This window comes from Diuraphis noxia, unplaced genomic scaffold (genome assembly GCF_037042655.1).
Source record: "Diuraphis noxia isolate RWA-SAM2 unplaced genomic scaffold, SU_Dnox_SAM2 contig0003, whole genome shotgun sequence".
Classification (NCBI taxonomy): Eukaryota; Metazoa; Arthropoda; class Insecta; order Hemiptera; family Aphididae; genus Diuraphis; species Diuraphis noxia.
The window spans coordinates 23,284,050-23,294,954 of NW_028301713.1; the positions used below are offsets into that span (position 1 = coordinate 23,284,050).

At 26.1% G+C, this 10,905-nt stretch overlaps 1 pseudogene; it reads right to left on the bottom strand.

Annotated features, from left to right (window-relative positions):
- Positions 1-2,218: 2,218 nt before the first annotated feature.
- LOC149057062 (uncharacterized) lies at positions 2,219-3,307 on the bottom strand (annotated as a pseudogene).
- Positions 3,308-10,905: the final 7,598 nt, after the last annotated feature.

Here is a 10,905-nt window from a genome sequence, read left to right on the forward strand (position 1 = left end):
GCTTTTTGAAATTCAAAAAAATATTATTACTTCTAACGATGAACAGTTTTGTTTTGTTAATCAAGAAAAAAATATGATAATAATTACATGCTCAACTAATCTTAAATTATTATGTGGTTCTGAATATGTATTTGGTGATGCCGGTGATGGAACTTTTTCTTACTCCCCAAAACATTTTGTTCAGTTATATACACTTCACGTATACAAGCAAAAATTTTATGTACCCGTAGCATTTTGTTTTTTATCGTCTAAAACTACTGAACAATACGAATTAATGTGGAATGAAATTATTCATTTATGTAATACTTTAGTAAATACTAAATTAAATATTACTAAATTTTATTCGGATTTTGAAATAGCCGTTCATAAATCAGTACTTAAATGTTTTCCAACATGCCAAATTATTTGCTGTATCTTCCATCTTACACAAAATTGGTTTAAGAAAATTCAGCAAAATCCTGTTTTACATAAGCATTACATGAATAATAATTCAGAAATTGGTGATTGGTTAAAATGTTTCTTTGGTTTACCTCTATTACCATCAGATCAAATTCAATATGGATTTACAGAGTTGATGTCTATTTGTCCCACCGATATTTCTGATTTTTCAGATTATGTTCTAAATAATTATATTACAGAAGATGCCAAATTCCCACCTAACCTTTGGGCAAAAGAACCAACTGATGAACCTCGTACTACTAATGGGGCTGAATCATTTCACAGTAATTATAATTCGCAATTTTATCATCCACATCCTAATATTTATCAAGTAATTAATATTTTAAAAGAAATTCAAACAGAAACCTTACTAAAAATTAATTCTATTAACAAACAAAAAATCAATATATTACGTAAAAATACTAAAGAAAAACAAGACTACACATTAAAATCATGGGAAGAATATCAAACCGGAAAATTAACAATAATAGATTATATTAGACAAATGGGTATGCGATACCATACTAATAAAAAAAATTAGTTACTATTTTTAATAAAATATTATGACAATTTTTATAAGAATATAATTTAATATAATATAATGACCAATGGGTATGAGGTACCATACTAATAAAAAATTTAGTTAAGATAATAAATTATATGACAATATAACACATTTTTAACCATACCAGTTAGAATTAACTGAGAGTCCTAAGTCTCTAAAAATGGGAAGGAAAACGTATATTATATAGTCTATAAATTATAATCAATATGTTGCCTAAATATAATATTACAATTATCTTTTTTTAATAACTCGGCTCGCCCAAACGATGTATTAGATAAATTAGGGGTCGGTGTAAATTTCGCCCAAATGATGTATATAAATTCGCCCAAACGATATGTTATTTTGGGTTATTCGCCCAAATGAAAGCCGCCCTACTATAATGTGACCAATAGTGACGTACACAAGTGAGACACCGGTCATTTAGGGTCGGACCACACGATGCGTTAATGACGTGTTACAAAATATAAATGCGGAAATTCCGCAACAGCCGTGTTGAACTACACAATGCGGAATCGCCAGATGTCAAAACAAAAATGTATTTATTTATATAATATAAATGATACATTAATTGATTTATATAAATTATATTTTAATTATTAAAATTCTAAAAATACTAAATACTAATATTATACGCTATTATGACTAGCTGACATAGCACAGTCAAAGTTTTGCTTACGAAAAGTGCAGTCGATTTTTTTCACTATGAGTGCTCTTTTAAATATTATTTGCGATGCGGAAGCATCGGGTGAATTAGACGAACCTACTTCACTGATTACGTCAAGACAATTTTGGTACATCCACTCAACCAAAAAAATGAGGCAGAATATTTGTTCGAAAACTTTTATAGTTCAATTCAAAAATTTCCTAAAAATTTTTTTGAATATTATCGAATGTCGCTAATTTCTTTTGATTAGTTATTGGAAACAATTCGTCCTCTTTTAACAAAGCAGCATACCAATATAAGGAATCTAATATGCCTTGAAGAAAGACTTACAATTACTATAAGGTAAGAAATAATTTTCTTTTAAGTATCGTAGATAATAATAATATGTATTATGTTGTACCTATACTTCATATTATACATATCGAATATATTATTAATAATAGGTATTTTATAAACAATCACTAAATAATTAGAAGTAGTATTTTATTATAATTGTAATAAATTATTTTATATTTATTTGTAATAGTATAAAAAAAATTAAATCCCTGTATGTATATAATTTGTTTTTTATAATATATAAACTGAGATGTATAAACCATTTTTTTAATTTATTAATTTGAGGAGGTATTTGAAGGGAAAATAGATGATATATTAGTTATTGAAAATGTGGGATTTGAGGCATTTGATGTTTCTTGTTGATATTGTGACAATCAAGGTTGAGGTGTAGGCAAATACACTTGAGGCTGAGGATATGGAGGTAAATCTTTATGAGTTATCGTTGTGATATACCTTTGCTGGTTGATAGGTTGAAGAAGATGAACTAATATTATGAAATTTCTGTGGATTAAAAAAAAAAATTAAGTGCATGAATGTGAAAATCTAATTTCTGTGAATCGTTAAGTTTTTTGTAGTCTGGTAATAAAGACAATAAAAAATGTTTATCCGGAACATTACACTCCCTTTCCATCTAAATAATTCAGTAACTTATTTTGGAATGGAGTAATAACAGGTTTTTTGCATTTTTTTAAAACTTTTCTGAGTGTACTTAGAAGTGGATGTAGAGGCTATTACATTCTGCTCAGTTTCACCAGTCAGGTTAATTTCTTCGAAAGATTGTTAACCTTGATCACTTTCGTCGAGATTATCTTCGAAATTTACAAATGTACTGAACAAAAAAATAAAATAATGTATTACTTAGTTATAATAAAGAGGTAGATAAATATGATATTGTATTTTTTTAAGTATCTATTAATCTATGGATGTGTACTAATTTTTAAAAATGAACCATAAAATGTAACATCCGTCTACTTTTACTAGAAAATAAAATTAAACATAAATTAAATAACCAATGCATCTATGGTTTTCTCAGAGCATAAAAATTAAAAGCTATATGTATAGAATAATACTTATTAAAAATATTCATGTAAATTGTTGCTATGAATAATAGATAAAAAAAAAAAAAAAACTAAAAAATTACTTTCTTTTTTTCAGCCACTGGTTTCAAAAATGATAAAATATCAGCAAAATTATATTTCTTTTTTTTATGCACCTGAACCAGATAGGGTCGAATTTTCTTCTTTGCTCCAATTAATACGTATAATAGTCACGGACATTTCATCATTTATTTTCTTTTAAATCTTTAGCTTAAATAAAAATATTAAAATAATTTATTTAAGTACTAAATTAAACAAAATGATTATTTATATTATATTTATAAGATGTAAATATAATATATTTTGTTTATTTATATTGGCTACAGTATGAACAGTTCACAAATATATCGTATTTATTTGGTAATTATTAAGTATAAAGTATAAAAAGGTTGGCAGGTGGGTTTCACTCTGCTGTACAGTAGGTTACAAATGGTCCACTGGAATGGATGGTGTTAAGTTTAAATTCAATGACATAATAATCATTGTATACGAAAAACGATTCTGAGTGAAGACTGTCAGTCCGTCTATGATATTACTAAGTATATTTGATGATATTATTGTGAATAAAGTAATTTATTTACTTATCTACGTGGAACCATGTTTTTAAATTTTTATTAATTTTTAAATCTAAATGATTTGCAAATTTTCGTGATTTTTACGTATTTTGTCAAAATTTGAATTTTAAAAACTTATAAAAAAAATTGAAATTGCTTAAAAAAGTTTATGAAAAATTAAGTTCATATTTTCCTTTTAAAAACGATAAAATTGATACAAGTTTATCAAAAATTGATACCTACGTTCGTAATTGACGATATTCATAATTAGTTATAATTTTGAAAAGTAGTGTATAATTTAATTTCACTTCAATATGCAATAAATATAAATGTTGTTAAAATATGCTTTTTCAGGTCTTTGTCAACCGGGACTTGTTTCAAAGCACTACAATTTGATTTTCACGTTGGTAAAAGTACCATTGCGGAAATTGTTAGGGAGACCTGTGTTATTATTTGGAAAATTCTACAGTCTACAGAAATGCCAAAACCTACAGCTGAGCAATGGCTTGGAATAACTGATAGATTTTATCAAAGTACAAATTTTCCAAATTGCTTGGGTGCGATAGACGGCAAACACATACGATGTAGAAATCCCATAAACACCGGCTCATAATATTTTAACTACAAAACATTTTTTTCTATTTTATTGATGGCTGTAGATGATGCTAATCTTAGTTTTATTTGTATTGATGTTGGGAAAAACCTTTGGGAAAAAACTGTATGCTCAACAACTAAATATACAAAAACCAACATCCTTACCTAATACAGAAAGCTTCATTACCATATGTGTTTTTGGCTGATGAGGCTTAGCGGCGTGTTTTTAACTACAGGCTCTCAAGAGCACGAAAAACGGTCAAGTATGCATTTGGGGTATCATCCAACAAATGGATAGAATTATATACTCCTTTATTAGTAGAACCAGATTTTGCCAATGAAATAATAAAAGCTTGTTGCATTTTACAAAATTTTGTAAGCCAAAGGGACGGAGCTAGTTATGAAGATATGGAATCAAATCTGATGGTCGATGATTTAGAAATTCGAGGAACTCCAGCAAAAGTACATTTAAATTTTCAAATCTTAGGTATAAAAGAACAATTTTTTATGAATTTCTAGCATAAAATAATTTACGAATTTTCGTGATTTATACGTAAGTTGTCAAAATTCAAACTTTGAATGCTTATAAAAAAAAATTTTTAACTATATATTTCTTTTAGTTTTTAACTGCTATTGTAAAAATATGTTAGCAGCCTTGCATTTAATTTTCAAACTTTTCTACTCAACAAATACATTTTTATCGATATTTATAGAAAAAAAAACCAAAAAAGTTGAAAAATTAAAATGTCAGTAAACAGCTCAAAACAAATCTAAACATTTTGAAAATTGTATCAAATAATATAGAAAATGCCTATATAAACATTCAGTGAAAATTTAAAGTATCTGCGGTCATTTGTTCTAGAGTTACATCAAAATAAGAAAATCGCTAAATGTGAAATCCAGTGAAAATCCAATGTTGTAAAAATTTAAATTTCAAATGCTCATAAAAATTTATTTTGAATTTTAGGTGGTCATTTTTTTTGTGATTAAGATTGACAAACTTGTAAGGAATCTTGTATTACATTTTCAAATCTTAGATTTAAAAGAAATTTTTTTATAAATTTCTAGCTTAAAATAATTTGCGAATTTTTGTGATTTTTACGTATTTTGTCAAAATTCAAACTTTGTATGCTTATAAAAAAATTGTGACTATGTATTTCTTTTATTTCTCAACTGCTATTGTAAAAATATTCTAGGAGCCTTGTATTAAATTTTCAAATCTTAGACATAAAAGAACAATTTTTTATGAATTTCTAGCGTAAAATATTTTACGAATTTTCGTGATTTTTACGTATATGTTGTCAAAATTCAAACTTTGTATGCTTATAAAAAAATATTGTGACTATGAATTTATTTTATTTTTTAACTGCTATTGTAACAATATGTTAAGAGCATTGTATTAAATTTCCAAACTTTTCTACCCAAAAAATAAATTTTTATCGATATTAATTTACAAAAAGCTAATAATGATCGAAAATTGCAAATACCTATGAATAGTTCAATTTAAGTCGAACATTTTTGAAAACTGCATGATGGATAGAATATACTTATATAAACATTTGGTGAAAATTTCATGTATCTATGGTCATTTGTTTTAAAGTTACATTAAAAACCAAAATCGATTTTATCGAAAACTGATTGTGCATAAAATTTCCAGTTTTTTTAGAAGTCCGCCACTTATCTCACTACCAATTAGAATAATTAGATGATAAAAAATAAAAAAATAAAAATATTGAGCTCGTAAATACAAATGGTTACGAATATAATATATATTTTTTTTATCATCTAATTGGTAATGAGATAAGTGGCGGACTACGAAAAAAATAATAAATCTATTTGAACGGTACTCAAATTTGTTTCGTCTTAAATATATTTAGTGATTCATTAAAGACTATAAATGTATGCTTACTTTAAAGTTTATAGAAAATTATGCCCTAACTTAGTAAACATTATAATTTATACCATACACAAAAACAGAATATAATATTGAATTTAAAAAATGTACAAACACGTGTTAAAATCATACAAACTTAAAAATTTACAAACTAAAATATACAAAAAAACCCCTACCGTACCACCTCACACCCAATAATCGATGTAGCTATGGGTTCTCCCTAATAAAAAAAAAAAATTCCAGTCGTTTGGTTTAAAAAATTTAAAAAATAATTGATTTGGTATTACTTTGCATTGTTTGAAGCACTTTTTTTTAATTTTAGCGAATTCTCAACGAGAATAAATATTTTACATTTTATAAATTTGTCAATTTTAGATTCTGAGCGGAGCGATAAATGTATTGATTTTACCATGATGTGTGTATTTATTTTTTTATTTTTATTATTTTTTTGTGTCTGTCATCACGTTTTAGGGCAGTAAAAGTTTTTCGATTTTCGACTTCAGTACCTTGTTCGATCAGAAAGTGAATCTAGTTAGTACTTAGGGGGGTTAAAAGTAAAAAATTCTTGATATTTTTCTAAATAATCGGGAAAAACAAACTAAAAATTAAGGGAAAAACAGGAAATTTTACGCACAATCAGTTTTCGATAAAATCGATTTTGGTTTTTGATGTAACTTTTAAAAAAATGACTATAGATACATGAAATTTTCACTGAATGTTTGTATAGGAATTTTCTTTCAATTTCAAATTTTGACTAAATACGTAAAATATACGGCAATGTTCAAATTATCTTAAATAGAAAATTAAATACAAGGCTTCTAACATATTTTTACAATAGCAATTTAAAATAAAAGAAATACATAGTCATAATTTTTTGTTTACAAACATTCAAGTTTTAATTTTGACAACATACGTAAAAATCACGAAAATTCGCAAAATATTTTAAACTAGAAATTCATAAAAAAATTTCTTTTTTAATCTAAAATTTTAAAATTAAATACAAGACGCCAAACATATTTTTACAATAGCAGGTGAACAATAAAAGATATATATAGGCACAATTTTTTTTACAAGCGTTCAAATTTTAGATTTTGACAACATACATAAAAATCACAAAAATTCGCAAATTATTTTAAGCTAGAAAATTCATAAAAATTTTTCATTTTAAATCTAACATCTGAAAATTGTTATTAATCTATAATATATCCTAGACAGATAAACCGTTTCCACTCAGAATCGTTTTTCGTATACAATAATATAATATCATTGGATTCAAATTTAATTCCATCCATTACAGTAACCCACTTGTAACCTACTGTACAGCAGAGCGACATCCACGACTTACCCGCTTTTTTTTAATATTGAATTTATTAAAATATATAAAAAATAAAAAATGTGTAATTCGACCAATGCAAAATAGACTTCTTTACCAATTCAAATAAATTCACGTTTTTTAAATGAAACCACTAGAATCACCTTATTTATTTCAGTCACTAAAGTTGTTTTGATTATAAATACTTATAGTTTGCAATTTTCTTAAAGTATATTTTTAATATTTATAATCGTATGAATTTTTCAGTTTTTTTTAAGTTCATAAAAATTATATAAACCCTGCCCTAAATGTATTATACATACTAAATAAAAGTCACCAGGAAAAATATCCTTCTGTCCAATTATTAGTCCGACACTGCAGTGCAGGCGTGGTGGTGGTACGAATGCATCGAAGCAATTAAAAATAAATTTGTTGTGACAATTATGATGGTATGGACGGTATGGTATTGTAACAGTTAAATGAATTCTTTATTATTAAATACTAGAAGAATATGACAGTAAAACACGTACATAAGACAAAATAAATATCACACTGATGTGCATAATAATAATTGTATATATATGGTTCAAACAAAAATATGATATCTGATTAGTCTTTGTACTAATTAATTACAATAATAATTATTGTTTTTAAATAATTTACAAACATTAATCAAAAAACCCGATATGATGTCTGATTGATCGAACAGTTAACAGTTGTTATAGCGTTACAATTTAAATGATATGAAACACGCGGTGCCACTTAAATACTATTTCGTTGAACGACTAAAGTCAAGACAACGATTACCTAATCACAATATTGAATATAATAATAATATTGCTTGGAGGACAATTTTTTGCCACAACTAAGCATTGTCGGGCGTAATACATTTTTTTTGAATTATTATTGATCAACAGCAGCTGCAAACTAAAACCAAGATTTAATAGGCAGGTAATTCAATTCAAAATGTCAAACAACATATTATTATGGTCAGTAGGTAACAGAATACACAAGAAATTGATTCGATTTAGATTTTGAGTGGAGCGATCAATTTATTAGTCTTTTAATGATTTGTTTTCTTTAGGAACTTACAAGCTATTAAGCTCTCTAAACTACTACTCCCAATTATCGAAGTCTTCAATATTCTTGCCATTCCTTGGGTTTCCAAATCTTTGTTTACTCTATCCGACCAACGTTGGTGAGACCTGCCCTTGAGTATTTTTTCATTGGGTTTGTAGATCAAGATTTTATGTATTAATTAATCCTTTGCCTGTCACTCACACATGGCCTATCCACTCTAGCCTTTCAGTTTTCTGAATATTTTATTTATTTGGTCTGCTGAAAAATCATTCGATCTCTTAATTTTTCCCCTTTGGTAATTTTCCAATTCCTGGTTTAGCGTGGGACCATTATATTTTCCTTAAGATTTTTCTTTCAAATATTTAGAGTTTTTGTGTATCGTCTCGTGTGTTTTACAAGTCTCGTATGCATAAATAAAATAGAGCAGAGTAAGCTATATACACATCTTCGTTTTTGTTACTCTTGAAAGTAGCCTTGATGAAAGTATACTTCTCGTTGTATGATATCCTCTATTTGCTGAAACGAGTCTAAGCCTAATTTTGTTATATATCTCATATCTCCGGTTAGGTTAACTCGAATATTAAGGAGAATAAAATAAATTTGACTTCTGTATTTTCTTAGCATATAATTACTGCTTTAAACTTGTTTGTTTTACTTGACACACATAACGACTTATTATTTTATATTTCTTATAGTAGCCCAATAAAGTGAGTACCTAGGTAGAGCGACATTTTGATATACAAAATTGTATAGTAAATAAAGACTTAAGTAAATGTCTATATATAATGATTATATATTCACACTTCCTTAAGTTTTTTGTTATTTTGGCTTTCATAATATTATGTAAATATTTTGTCATGTATAAAATAATTGTCGATATCTATTATTGATATTATATACCATATAATATAACTAGGAAACTTGATGGGGGATATTTTTTGGGGAACTATTAACTATATGAAACTTTAAACACTTCTGTTTGATCATTTTATTGAAATAATGAAATTATAATGACTGAAAAACTTATTTTTTTTAGATTTATTAGAATAAATGCGATATGTTATTTATTAATTATTGTTAATTTTGTTTATCCACAGCACTAATTGTTTACAATGGTAGGTAATATCATTATGGTACGTTGGTATAGGCTCTACTTAAACATTAACTATTATAACTGAAAAATTATGCCTTCGAATATTATGACGTTAATTTGTTAACAATATAATATTTATATACACTATACATGATGATTTAGAATGTCACCAATCATGCCCACCCCATATTGATAATTTTTAAAATATTTCTTTTACACAACGCTGTCGTAAAATAACATTTTTTTCTAAAAAAATTATATTTTAATATTTTAAATATATGCTACCATATATTTATTAGATATACCTGATATAATTTTTGCCCAATAATTGTATCCATTTGTAAACGTATAACTTATTAAAGTTTTAGACTTTACTACCTTATGAACGAGATCCAATAAAATATCGTATAGGTAGTTATTTCATACCTGTAAATTTACGTGTTACAAATGAAACATTATATATTGGCACATGCTAGCATCTATTAAATACTATTAAGTATTTAGTAGATATTAAAGGTATGTAACAAAATTGATTAAAATAACTTTTGTTGCGTTTGACATAGACAAAATTTGCTAATCTTTGTTTGCAAGACTCTTAAACATCATAATGTTTACCCTACACCATAATGTATTAAAATAAAAACTATGTTTCACAAATTAGGACCACATCCATAATATTATTAAATATTAAGTAGGTAGGTATATAGCAAAAAAAATTGATCAAAAATGAAATTTTTTGATTGTTTGAAAATTGATCAAACAATTTAATCTTTATGGGATATGACTGTTTGAAATGGATAGCATAAATTTCGTGTAAATAAATATAATATTGTAATTATTCATTCATATTTTACAGTTACGTTTGCAATAATTGTATTTTGACGTTTCCATTACAAAAATCGTTTTGACTCAAAATGTGTTGACGTATAGGTACAATTTATTTTACCATTTTGTTGACAGGTATTATTAAAACAATACCATTATTGTCTGCATTTATTTCAATATTAATATAGGTACACCTAAAAGGGGTATAAGTTACCTATGATGTAAATATATTTGAAAATACATTATCGCTCTATTCAGAATCTAAAATACAACATAGTTTTTTTTTTTTTTTATCAGATGAGATAGTATGAAATGATAATACAAATATTAACTATAAAAACCAAAGAACGTATAATACCTATTCTTAAATTGATATTTTACAATATGTGTACTTTTTAGTTCTGGCTCAAGATGCGATTATGACATTTTCGGACGAACTTCATCATTATTATT